Source organism: Rousettus aegyptiacus, unplaced genomic scaffold (genome assembly GCF_014176215.1).
Source record: "Rousettus aegyptiacus isolate mRouAeg1 unplaced genomic scaffold, mRouAeg1.p scaffold_m13_p_8, whole genome shotgun sequence".
Taxonomy (NCBI): Eukaryota; Metazoa; Chordata; class Mammalia; order Chiroptera; family Pteropodidae; genus Rousettus; species Rousettus aegyptiacus.
The window spans coordinates 31,108,092-31,120,733 of NW_023416311.1; the positions used below are offsets into that span (position 1 = coordinate 31,108,092).

General features: G+C 36.2%; 1 pseudogene; it reads right to left on the bottom strand.

Moving 5' to 3' along the window:
• Positions 1-2,540: 2,540 nt before the first annotated feature.
• Positions 2,541-2,659, bottom strand: LOC118607128 (annotated as a pseudogene).
• Between the last annotated feature and the right edge of the window lie 9,983 nt (positions 2,660-12,642).

Here is a 12,642-nt window from a genome sequence, read left to right on the forward strand (position 1 = left end):
AACATCTAGAAGTCAAAAATTGGGATTTAGAGAATCTTTATCTTAAATATTATCAACTTTGAGTGACTTTTAGAAGCCTCAAAAGTTATCGCTGGGATTTAAAAGACAAGGCAATGTATGATTGTTCAGAACCAGCTAAGAGTTCTTGGATCCCCTCCACGCCACCAAAGTCCTGTTCTGTGAAGAGACTCCTGTGAACACTCTATACACTAAAATACCTCTGCTCAAGGATAGGTAAAAACAGTAATCCCTAAAACAGAAATTTGTGCTCCCCACTAGGAATGGAGAAAACAAACGATTGGAATCTGGAAAGAAAACAATACTTCCATCTATATTTACTTTTAAGTCATTTTTAAAAGTTTATGTATACATTTAGACTGTATCTAATAGATTATAACAGTAGCATATGAAAGTAATGTATAAATAAATGGATATGCATATGTTTGAACACATGATCAACAACGTTTATCTAAATGGATATCCCAAATTCTGAGACAGATCCACATTCTGGGACCTCTCAACTGAATGTGGGGTGTAGGGTCAGTGAGCATGCCACCTGTCATTGCCTGATGGAAAACTAGGGTGGTCAGGTGTCCCACAGCGTTGGAGAAAAATCTAGTGGGCTGTAGACTCACCTATTCAACAAATACAGACACCTATGAGATCTAAGGGTGAAAGAGTGAACAAAAAAGACACAGTTCCGGCTTTCGTACAGCATATATTTTAATGAGGAGATGGAAGATAAACAAGCAAGAAAATGAGGAAAATATAAAGACAGGCAGCATCACATCCTCTTGACATGAGATGGTGGTATTGCCTGTGATATTCCTGCTAAAACTGTTCAACTGGACTCTAACCATGAGAAAATAATTAAACACATTGAAATTCAAGAATAATTTTTCAAAATTGTTAATAACATGAAAGACAAAAAGAAGTTGGGGAACTGTTCTAGATTAAAGATGACTAAAGAGATAAAATAAAATGTAATATGTGATTTTTTTAAAGATCTTAGACTGAAGAAAGAAACAGATATTAATAACATTGGAACAACTGAGTAATTTAAATATGGGCTGACTGTTAGATAACGTGATTAGATCAATATAATTTTTCTTAAGTGTGATAATTTTATTGCGATATTTTTTTTTTTACAGAATGACCCTGTCATTGGGAAATGCACACTGACGTAGGTAAAACCAGATGAACAGTAGATGCTGTTTGACTATTCTTGCAGTTTTTTTTATAAACTTAAGAATTTTCAAAAGGAAATATTATAGGATAATAAAAATGTGTGTCTATATGTATACAGCAATGTAAGGGGATAAAGAGCAAAGAGAGTAGAGGTGTGGGTATTGTTTTATGTTGCTGATAACATAAGCAAAGATGTAGCAGAAAGAAGTTAAGAAGTAGACCACGCTTGTCTGAGAAACAAGAGTTCCAAGCAGCACACCTGCCGTACCTGAAAAACAGAAAAGATACCAATGGGACTGAAGCAGAGTGAATGAGAGGGGCGATGGGAAGAGACAAGATCAGAGAAGGACCTGGGAGTAATCTCGTTGCTGAGTCTTCCTTACTAGGCAGGATGAGAGCACTGAAATTTTACTCTAAGTGTGAAGAGAAACCCTTGGAGGATTCAGAACTGAAATATGACATAGTCGATTTTGATTCTACTGCGAATGCAACTGTTTTCTTAATTTACTTTTAGAATTGCTCATTGTCAGTACATGGAAATACAATCAGTTTTTGTGTATTGATCTGGTATCCTGAAAACTTACTGAATCCATTTATTAGTTCTAGTAGTTTTTTCTTATGTATGATCACATTTCTATGAATATGATCATGTCTAAAGAAAGTTTTATTGCTTCCTTTTCAATCTGAATGTTTTTTAGCTCTTTTTCTTCCCTAATTGCACTAGCTAGAACTTCCAATCTAATGTTAAAAAGAATTGTTGAGAGTGGAAATCTTTTTATTTTACCCAATCTTAAGGGAAAAGCATTCAGTATGTCACCATTAAGTATAATTTTACCCGTAGGCTTTTTGTGTAAATGTCTTTTTATTTTTTTTTCTGGTGAAGGAAGCTATTTCTTATTTGTTGAGAGTTTTTATTATGCATGGTGATTGGCTTTTGTCAAATGTTTTCTCTATACCTATCAAATTTTTTGCCCAATTTGAAAGAAACACTTTGATGGATTTTAGGGAAGTATGGGCCAAAGGTAGAATAGGAAGACCTTTTAGAAAGTGGTTTTAATAATCTAACAACAGATTGTTATAAATTAGATTATGGTGGTAGCTGTGGAGATGGTGAGAAGTAAGTAGATTTTGATTAAATTTAAATATAGTGCAATGAGATTTGCTGATGAATACGAAGATATGATAAATGACAGAACAGAGGTCGAGGATGACTTTAGCATTGGTTTTTTAATCTTTATTTTTGAACAAGAATGAGAATGATTTTTTTTTTTTTTTAGGTGAAGAAACCCTTGGTTGATCTCACAGACTGCAAGGACCTTGTCAGCTTATAATCCCTTATTTTTTATTTTTTATGCCTACAGCACCTGGTCTTCCTAGGTGGTCTCCTATTGAAGTACTAACCAGGCCCGACCCTGCTTAGCTTCCAAGATCAGACAGGATCGGGCTTGTTCAGGGTGGCATGGCCATAGACGAGAATGAAATTTTTATTAACTAAATGGAGAAATTATTTGAATATACTTTATTTTTTATAACAGTTTAGGTTCATGGAAAAGTTGAAAGAACGGAGAATTTTCATACATACTCCACCCTCCCCACACTGTCAACATCCCCTCACCCATGTGGTATATTTGGTATAACTGATGAATCAATATTGATAACATTATCAATTATGGTTAACTCTTGGTGTTACGGTTCTGCGGGTTTTGCTAAATGTATAGTGATATGTATCCACCATTATCGGATCATGCAGAATAGTTTCACAGTCACTAAAATCCTCAGTGCTTCGCCTGGTCGTCTGTCCCATCTCGTTAACCCCCGGCAATCACTGACCTTTTTACTGTCTCCATAATTTTGCCTTTTCAAAATGTCATATATTTGGAATCATATAGTATATTGATTTTCAGATTGGCTGTCTTCACTTAGTAATATGTATTTAAGGTTCCTCCTTGTTTTTGTGGCTTGATAACTCTTGTTTTTAGTAATGGATAATACTCTATTATGTGGATCAATCACAGTTTATTTATTGAGTCACCTACTGAAGAACATCTCGATTGCTTCCAATTTGGGGCAACTATGAATATAGCTGCTATAAATATCTATATGCAAGTATTTACATAGACATAAGTTTTCAATTCATTTGGGTAAATATCAAGAATGTAATTGCAGGATCCTATGGTAAGAGTACATTTAGTTGAATAAGAAACTGACAAACTGTATTCCAAAGTGGTTGTAGTATTTTGCATTTCTACCAGTAATGAATCAGTTTCCATTGCTCCACATTCTGGTCAACATTTGGTGTTGTCAGTGTTTTCGATTTCAGTTGCTTTAATAGATATATAACAGAAATTGCATTTTATCCTCTGTAGGGACACCAGCGCGCGTGCGCGCGCGCGCGCGCACACACACACACACACACACACACACACACAATTTAAAGTGAAAAATGAATATTCAAGTCATAACCTTTTAGACTCAACATGAAACTTTTCCATAGAGGAATTTGTCCTAAGCTTGAATCCCATCACATTGCATAAGATGGGAGCACTGTAAAATATTCCACTTTCATAGCTATGAGTAATAGATTATGCCAGAGTTACAGATTTGACCAACAGTACTATCTTATATGAGCAGTAAGACACAAATGATGTACATGATCTGAATAAATTTATATTGCAGTGCCATTGTACATGTGTTCACTAAATTAGCTCTTATATTTTGGGGATTCTAACAGAACGTCTTGTAAATGCATGGCATCATCTTTGATAAAGATCTGCAATCTTTTCTTATAAGGCTTTGAAAAACATTTTTCTTGAATTGTAAACGCAGAAAAGAACCTTAAAGGTTATTTAGACTGATCTTTCATGTTCCACCTGAGGCAGCTGAGGCCCTGTACCGCTACTTAATTTATCCAGCTCATGTTTGGATGATTTGTAGTAGAATAGCCACAGAACTCTACTTTACACCCCTTCCATTATACCATGATACCCCTTTAAATTAACAGTAGATAATGTCTTTCCAGTTGCAAATTCTGCTTGCATTTCTTGCCTGTGCAACTGCAGCTCACTAGTCTCCTGTCTGCTTCATAAAAGCTCTGTCTCTTTTTGAAATGATGTCTTCTACTTATAATATGAAAATCGATGACAGTGAAGATAATTCTAATATCATGAGTATTCACAGAATATTTTTACAAATCTTAGTTTTCCTTAAATAAATTTTAAAACCTATCATTTATTTATCTGAATCATTAAAGATTTCCTCATCCCTCTTTTTCTGTCATCCCCTTTTCTTTAAAACTGTAATACTTCCCTTCCCTTGAGTGAATGCTGACATCCTTTCTATGGTTTTCCTGTGTTTTTGGGTCCCTTTTTTTCCTAGAAGATTCTCCTTTAAGTTCATGAAGACTCATACGCTAATAGTCACTTTGACATCTACCTTTTATATTACCTTTCTTTTTTATGTTAAAAATGGATTTGATTTGATTTATATTCTACATTGTTCAACAAATGTTAAAAAGTTTAAAAAGGAAGTACAATATAACAAGATAAAATGAGTAAGAACAAAGCTACAAAAAACAAGTAAGAAAAATGACATAAAGGAAAATAAAGGTAAAGTAAGTTGGAACTAGAGCAAGATTAGTGTACAAAACACATGCCATTAAGCCGTAGGTATTTGCTATACGGGGGAGTACAAATTTGCTGTTATGTCTTCCAGCAAGATGTGTTAACTATTACAAGATTCTCAATTCCTAGATAAAAACTAAACCAGCCCTGGAAAAGCACAACTCTCTTTACTAATGAAGCTAGAGAGAAGATTCTCCCAAGTGTCCTCACATACATGGAAGTATATTAGGATAAACTGGAATTGAAATCACAGCCTTTCTGAGGTGCTGGGGATCATCCAGTCCAACTCTCTCTCCAGGAACTTGAACAGAAACTTCTCAAGGTCACATCCCAGCACTGGGTCGACTGGATTTGCAGAAGGAGGAAAGAACTGGAGGACTTCTTCTTTAACACAGCAGACGTCAGAAGGTCGGGATGTATCTTGATCTCAACACAGGGGAGTTATTTTTCTCCTTTTTGAGTGTCTGACCATCAAAGGGCTGGCTGGAGTAGCAGTCCCTTGCAGCCTAGAAGACTCCTCAAGGGAGTTCTCTGAGGCCCCAGAAAGGAGGGCCAAGGAGCTGGAGGAAAGAACCTGATGCCCACTTCCAAAAAGGCCATTTACCCTGGCTGGCTGGCAGAATTGGTTAAAAAGTGCAGAAATTATTTCTCTGGGTAAAAGATGGGGTGGGAGGGGCACCGTTTAGAGCTCTAAATACCCAATATGTTAATGAAAGAGGCTTAATTACTTGTGGGAAGAGGGAGAGGGGTAGGGAAGGTTACTGAAGGGACAATGGAACTTCATCTACCATGTTCCCTGAGGGAAGACACAAAAGAAAGCCACTCGGTTTGATGCAGGACAGGGCAAATTTCCCCTAGCTGATGGGGAGACCAAGCCCTGCATGGAGAGAGGAAGAGGGTCCTTTGGTGGAGAGTGTGGAAAGAATTCAGCACATGCCAAAGTTAGAATCAGAAGGAAAGTTTATTAGAAAAGGGGTAACACTCCATAGACAGAGTACAGTCTCTTCTCAGAGGCAAGCAGTAAGAGGGACCTATGTTACCCTTCTTTTCTGGACTTATATACTTCGTTTTCTCTGTGAAAATACTAATATTCTAATCTTAGATATAACAGCACATATTGTTCTTCCCCTAGTAATAAAAAAGACAATGTTACTTCCAAGTCAATATTATACAATAATAACAAATTATATCAGCAAGTAGAGAAGCAATTTATTTCTCGACTTCCTGAATTAAGAAAAATGTCTGAACAAACATCAGAAACATATTGTGATAAGAAATCTATTAACAAAGATGCAATTAGTGTGTTCAAATATGAGGTTGCTGAAGTAGGAATTTATCACTATAAAAATATAGAGGCAACTGCCATTAATATCCTCGGGGAAATTAAAAAATAATAAATAAATAAGGAGCCAGCAAGTAACTGTGAATGAGAAGATACAGATGTTTTGTAAAAATAAAACATTGTCTTAATGTTGCTATGACTGTAGTTAAGTATAATAAATCCACATAATGACAGATTATCCTAAGACACTAATGGAACAGAGGTTATCATTATGAGATATTTTTAATACTAGGTTCTGCCTTCATGTCTAATTGAACTATTAGACATGATATATGCTTAGCAGATACAATCATTCTATAACCATATAAAAAAATGAGACTCAAACATAAAAAGTATGATGCTACTAGAGGTGAAGAGGGTAGATTTTATAAAGATATGAATGTTGAATTTGAAATGGAAATCAGTCATCTTAGATATTAGTGGTTGACATATTTAATTTAGTTTGATTTGTTAGTTGATTTGGAAAAGCCATTCAGATGATTCTTTTCTTTATGTAACATTTAATGAGTTCAATATTTGAACTTTTGAGAAAGTAACATGACAATTAAATTTTGAAAATATAGATACTGTTTGTTCCTGTGATAGATGTCAAACTATCTAACATTCTGCTAAACAGTTTAATATATTTGATTATTGAAAATAAGCATTTAATGCTGCATTGTATAGAGTCATTCTTGGGATGTAGTATTAAGACATTATTTTGTCTCCCACCATCTCATAATTTTAATTGCACCCTCTCTCCAACAGATCCGCTAAAGAAATTCTTCCCAGATCCTCTTTGACCCTACACATGTTGACCCTTTTATTCTGTAGATGGGATTGAAGGGTCTAAAGAGTACTGTATCTAATTTTCTACTTTCTCCTTTAAGTATTTACAGTTGTACTGGCACTTCACTTTGGAAAGTCATATTAATAGTTCTTAGTGCTTCAGTTTAAATTACTATCTGTTTTGTTGGTAGTACCAACTCCCATTAATGCCATACATTAAGATTAAATAGTAAAAACTAAGTAATGATGGTATAAATAGTTCAAGAAATGTATACAGTTCTAAAAAATTGACATTCTGTTATCTGTGTTGTTAAATGTTTATAAATTAAAAGGACTGACATTTATGTGGCCCCAGGATATTTGCATATTCTGGTGTCAAAACTAGGTGGAGCAGAACTTTGTAAAAACACACTCATGTCTTTAATAAATATTTGCAAGTAGAAGATGCAAGATGATCCTTTGAACAATCTCTATCTGGGCCTCACTGCCCCTTGCATGTGACCAGACTGAAGTCAGCAGGGATTCTCATGATTTATATCCAGAATGACCAGTATGTTCTGGTAATGTCTGTCCATGGTGGTCTAGGATTATAGTACAAATTAGCAAGAGTGTCAGACTTGTCAGCATTTCAGGCTTATTTGTGGTCCAAGCCATTATTATATTTATGTTGGTTCATGTATCTGATTCAGCCAGTGTTAACAGCATGGACAGTGTGCTCAAAGTACTATGTCCAGACCACCAGATCATTTGGGAGAGCCCTAATAATCATCACTGAAGAGCTGGTTCAGATGTTGGCTATATATTTATCTTTCTGTATGTCTCCTTATAGATTTGAAAGAAACTCTACCGTCTAGCTGCTAATACCTAAAGGTGGTTATTGGTCAAGTGAGAGGGTTGGAATGGGGCTTTCACTGGCTCTTACCAAGCTTTGAGTTTCTGCTGTCTTCTGGCCTGGCCCTAGACCTGCGAACTGGGTTGATTACAGCCCCACTGGAAAGAGATTCCACTACTCACCACCCTCCATCCCCACCCTCTTCACTCCAGGCTCCACCAAGCCAAGCAAGATACTCCAAAGGTGGGGCACATGACTAACCATGGACAATACCTGCCATCTCCCACACTGTCTGCGTGACCTTGGGCAGGTTACTTTAGCTTTCTTCAGTTCCTTTGTCTCTAAAATTAGAAAAATAATAACATTTAACTCTTAGGGCTCTTATAAGTATTAAATGGGCTCATTCATGAAGCAACTCTCAGTCAGCAATCAATATGTTCAGTGGACACTTGGGATTTTTATGGACTAAAGAGGTCACATGAACATTTCTTGCAACCAAACACAGCACACCTAAGATATAAATCATAATGTACACAATGTGCTATATACCTATGAATATAAATTTGCACACTGACAAGTATTTAATATACCTCACCAAGTGCTTTGAAATATTCACTGCAGAACGAGGTTTCAAAAAATGTATGTAATGGTGAAAATATTTAACTCGTAATTCTAAGGTAATTATCTGAAATATTCATTTATATATATTGAAATCTGATATTGTGTACGCACTTCTTTTAAGTAACAGAGTGGGATAAGTTTTAGTCAGATCCAGGAGCAAGTCTTTGCCAAGACCTGCAGAGTAAGTCTCCAACTTACAAAAATGACTTCTCCACATTTGTCAGATTAAAGGGAGTAGAGAAGAAGGGATTTTTCTTTTGTGGACCGCCAAGAATTACATCAATAAATGAGGTACTAGTCCTAACTCTGTCACTAGTTGTGTGCGACAGTAAAAAAAGGTAATATCTACAGACCCCAATTTTCTCAGTCTTCAGTGAAGAGGTTGGTAATTTGTATGCTTTGAAGTACAATGACCAGAAAACTCTGACTCAACCACCTTAAATGATCAAGAGACATACCATCTTACTCACAAGACTTCCATAAATGGAACAAGGGTTTAGTTCTGCTCCTCTGCAATTCTCTTGGTGGCAACCTTGTCCATGAGGAGGCTGTAGCCCAGCTGACTTCTTTCATGATCATGAAAGAAGGGTGTTATTAAGTTACATGCCACTTATAAACAAGACAAGATACAACAGAAAAAGGAGTGCTTTCTAAGATAAGAAAACCTTTCCCTGAATCATCCTAGCAGTCTTCTCTGGAGCCTCATTGGCTAGGATAAGGTCACATGACTTTTTCCAAGGAAGTCATTGTCAAGAACAATCAGGTTTCCACAAATGGTAAGACAAGTTGGAATTTAGCCCACAATCATGCTGGGGAAAGTTTGACAGCTGAAAATAATTAGGTTTTTATCAACAAGGCTTTGGAGTAGGCAACCAACAGTATTTACTATCATCCTACAGTTCCCTTTCTTGTAAAATAATAGGATTAAGGTATTTTTGTCATTGTTCGATTAATTATGCCATGCTATGTGATAATGTAACACTGAAGTAACTGGCTTAAAAAAGGCAAATAATTATTGTATGTATTATGTGCTTAGTGGAGAAGATTCATATCCTAAAGAGATATAAGTATGCTGAAAATATTCTCGTAGCTCTGGGATGGCCCAACTAATATGGGGAGGGGATGATTAATTTTACCTAGTGCATTTGCATTTCCTTTGGGGTAACAGTAAAATTGGTTAGTCTTTCCTAAGGACTTAACAAAGAAAGGCCACGAGAAGCAAATTGCATCCTGGCTACCAAACTAGAAGTCAGCCTTGTGAAAGTTTAACTCTTAAAATGAATTAATATATTTTTTCCTCATACAGTTATTCTCTTCCCCTTTCTAGCATAGAGCAGCATAGTTAAGCTTTCCTCTAGAAAGATCTTTCCCCCCTCTTTTCTTTCTTTCCTTTCTTTTGCTTTCCTTCTTGTTTTTCTTCCCTTCTTTTGTTTTCATTCTCTCTCTCTCCTCCCATCCTTTCTCTTTCTCTCATTTTATTAAGACTGATAACATTATTTCTCTATTTTTGGAGAACCAGCCAGTGGTGTTTTGAAGATAGCTCATACTGGCTCACTAGAGCTAATTATGCACATCCCTTCCCAATTCTGAGTTTGGTAACAATATGTTAGTCATGTAAAATTAGTTATAATGGGATTATTTACAAAACATAATTTGGCAAACACTGCAAAACAGCATCTTCCTCTGCCCCCGCTACCCCGAGTCAGTTCACCAGCATACTGTGAGAGGCAGTGCAACAGGGTAACTAAGAGAGAGCAAGGATCCTGGAATTACACTATTTCACTTTGAAAACTGTCTTTCTTATTTAATATCTCTGACTATCAGTTTTCTCATCTGTAAAATAGGGATTAAAAATATAATGGAATAGTGCATTTTATAAACATTATTATTACTTGTGGTAGAGTACAGGTAGACACAAATTCTTTGTATTGAATGGTGGGATCTGTGTTCCCTCTCCTAGAATCAACACATACATTGTGACTAGAATCTGATAACATGATATGTCAGTTTCCAGTCCCAGGTCTTAAAAAAAGTGACAGCTTTCACTTCTTGTCCCTTGGAATGCTCTTTTTGGAGTATGTCAGTGTGCTCCAGAGAAGCAGAAACAATAGGAGATGGGTAGATGGATGGATAGATGGATGGATGGATGGATGGATAGATAGAGATAGAGATAGATTGCTTTTAAGGAATTTGCTCATGTGATTGTAGGTTCCGACGAGTCCAAAGCTTTTAGTGCAGGCTGGCAGGCTGGAGACTCAAGGAAAAGTTGATGCTGCAGTCTCAAGTCCAAAGTCAATCTGGAGGCAGGATTCTCTCCTCCTCTGGGGACCTTAGCCTTTTTCTCTTAAGGTCTTTAACTGAGTACATGAAGCCTATCCACATTATGAAGAGTAATCTGTTTTATTCAAAGTCCACTAATTTAAATGTTGATTCCATCTAAAAACACCTTCAGAGCAACATTTAGACTAGTGTTTGATCAAACATCTGAGCAACATAGCCTAGACAAATTGACACATAAAATTAACCATCACATGGGGATAGCTACTTCCAGGTAAGAAGTCCAACTACATGCTGCAGCAAACAAATAAAGAGACCCTGAGACTACATGGAGACAGACAGGAGAGCAGCTGAGAGTAGCCTTCCAAATATACCTACCAAGGCCCTAGGTATATGAATGAAACCACCTTGGATTCCAGTCCAAACCAGTCATCTGCTAACCACCACTGAGTGAACCCAGTCAATACCTCAGAGCCAAAGAATAGCCCAGCTGAGTTCTCCCTGAATTTTTGACATATGAAATCATTATACAATAAAAAGGTTGTTTTAATTTACTAAGTTTTAGGATAGTTCTTTATGCAGGAAGAGACAGCTGAACACTGTCTTTATTTAGGCTAGGCTTTATTCAGAGGATAGTAATATAGATGTTACTGCTATAGGAACTAAAAGAGATGCTAAGAAAATATGACCTTTTAGGGAAATAAGCCCTAAATAACAACGACTTTTAAAGCAAACTGTATTGTTGTTACTGATTTTTAATTGAAGGAATATAGTGGTTGATTGACTTAGTTGATATTTTTAATATTAATGATAAATGAAAAGGTTTTTATTACACAAAGACAATTACAGATTACAGAAACAATCTATGTTCATTTTAGACTCTAGAAGGCTATAAGAAAACCAAAAGTGATATGAAAATAATAGAATATTAATTAAAAATTTGAAGAATATACTTCATGGGGTTTTATCCCAAGGAAAACTAGAATTACATAAATTAGAGCTCTATAAACATTCTCATTCATTTATAATTTGGAAATGAAATAACCAAACCCAATTTAGAGGAAATGTTTAAGGTGATTAATTTAAGATGTTTCATCAAAATTCTTTAAATGTCCCAGGGGAACACAATGTTTTAAAATAAAATCCAGAAAAAAACTTTAAACTATGAAATAAATCTCAGTTATATATTTATAATATTTTTAAAGAACATTCAGAATAAGGACATTACAGATCAAGTAGCTTTAATGGACTCTCTTTCTAAAACGCTCCTGTGACAGTCTCTTTAGGAGAAAAATAATCTGCTTGTCTTTCTGTCTTCTTTGAATGACCTCCTGAGAAAAAGAAAATGATGCCTCTTTGGCTGCATTTAAAAACTCATTTTCCAGTCAGCAGTGCTTAATTCTCCTCATCCATTTATTCATCCTAGCCCAAGCCAAGAATATTCTGGCATGGTTCAAAACTAGAGGGTTAGATGGTGGTGTCTGATGGTTTGTTCTTTGGAACAGTTATCAGCATTGGTGGAATAATGACTCATTTGATCAGAAAGGCTGAAGAACAAATTGGAGAGTCCTGGGAAGCAGAACTAAGTTCCAACAAAATAGTGTAGTAGGTCAAACTTGTTTTCAGCTTTCTTGATCACTTCCCTTTCATTAATTTCTCCTTATTAATTTCCTCACTGTGAGGCTCAGCTTGGATGTAACCTCAGACAGGGCACTACAGTCTGGATCTTTTCTTCCCTTTGTTCTTTCATCTTGCACTCTTCATTATCTTACATCAGCAGTCCCCAACCTTTTTGGCACCAGGTACCAGTGCTCCTATGAGAATCTAATGCCTGGTGATCTGAGGTGGAGCTGAGGCAGTGATGCTAGCGCTGTTGAGCAGATGCAAATACAAATGAAGCTTCTCTCACTTGTCTGCCTCTCACCCCCTGCTGTGCAACTCAGTTCCTAACAGAGGGGCTTGGCGACTCTGTTCTAAATGACATTTATTGGCAT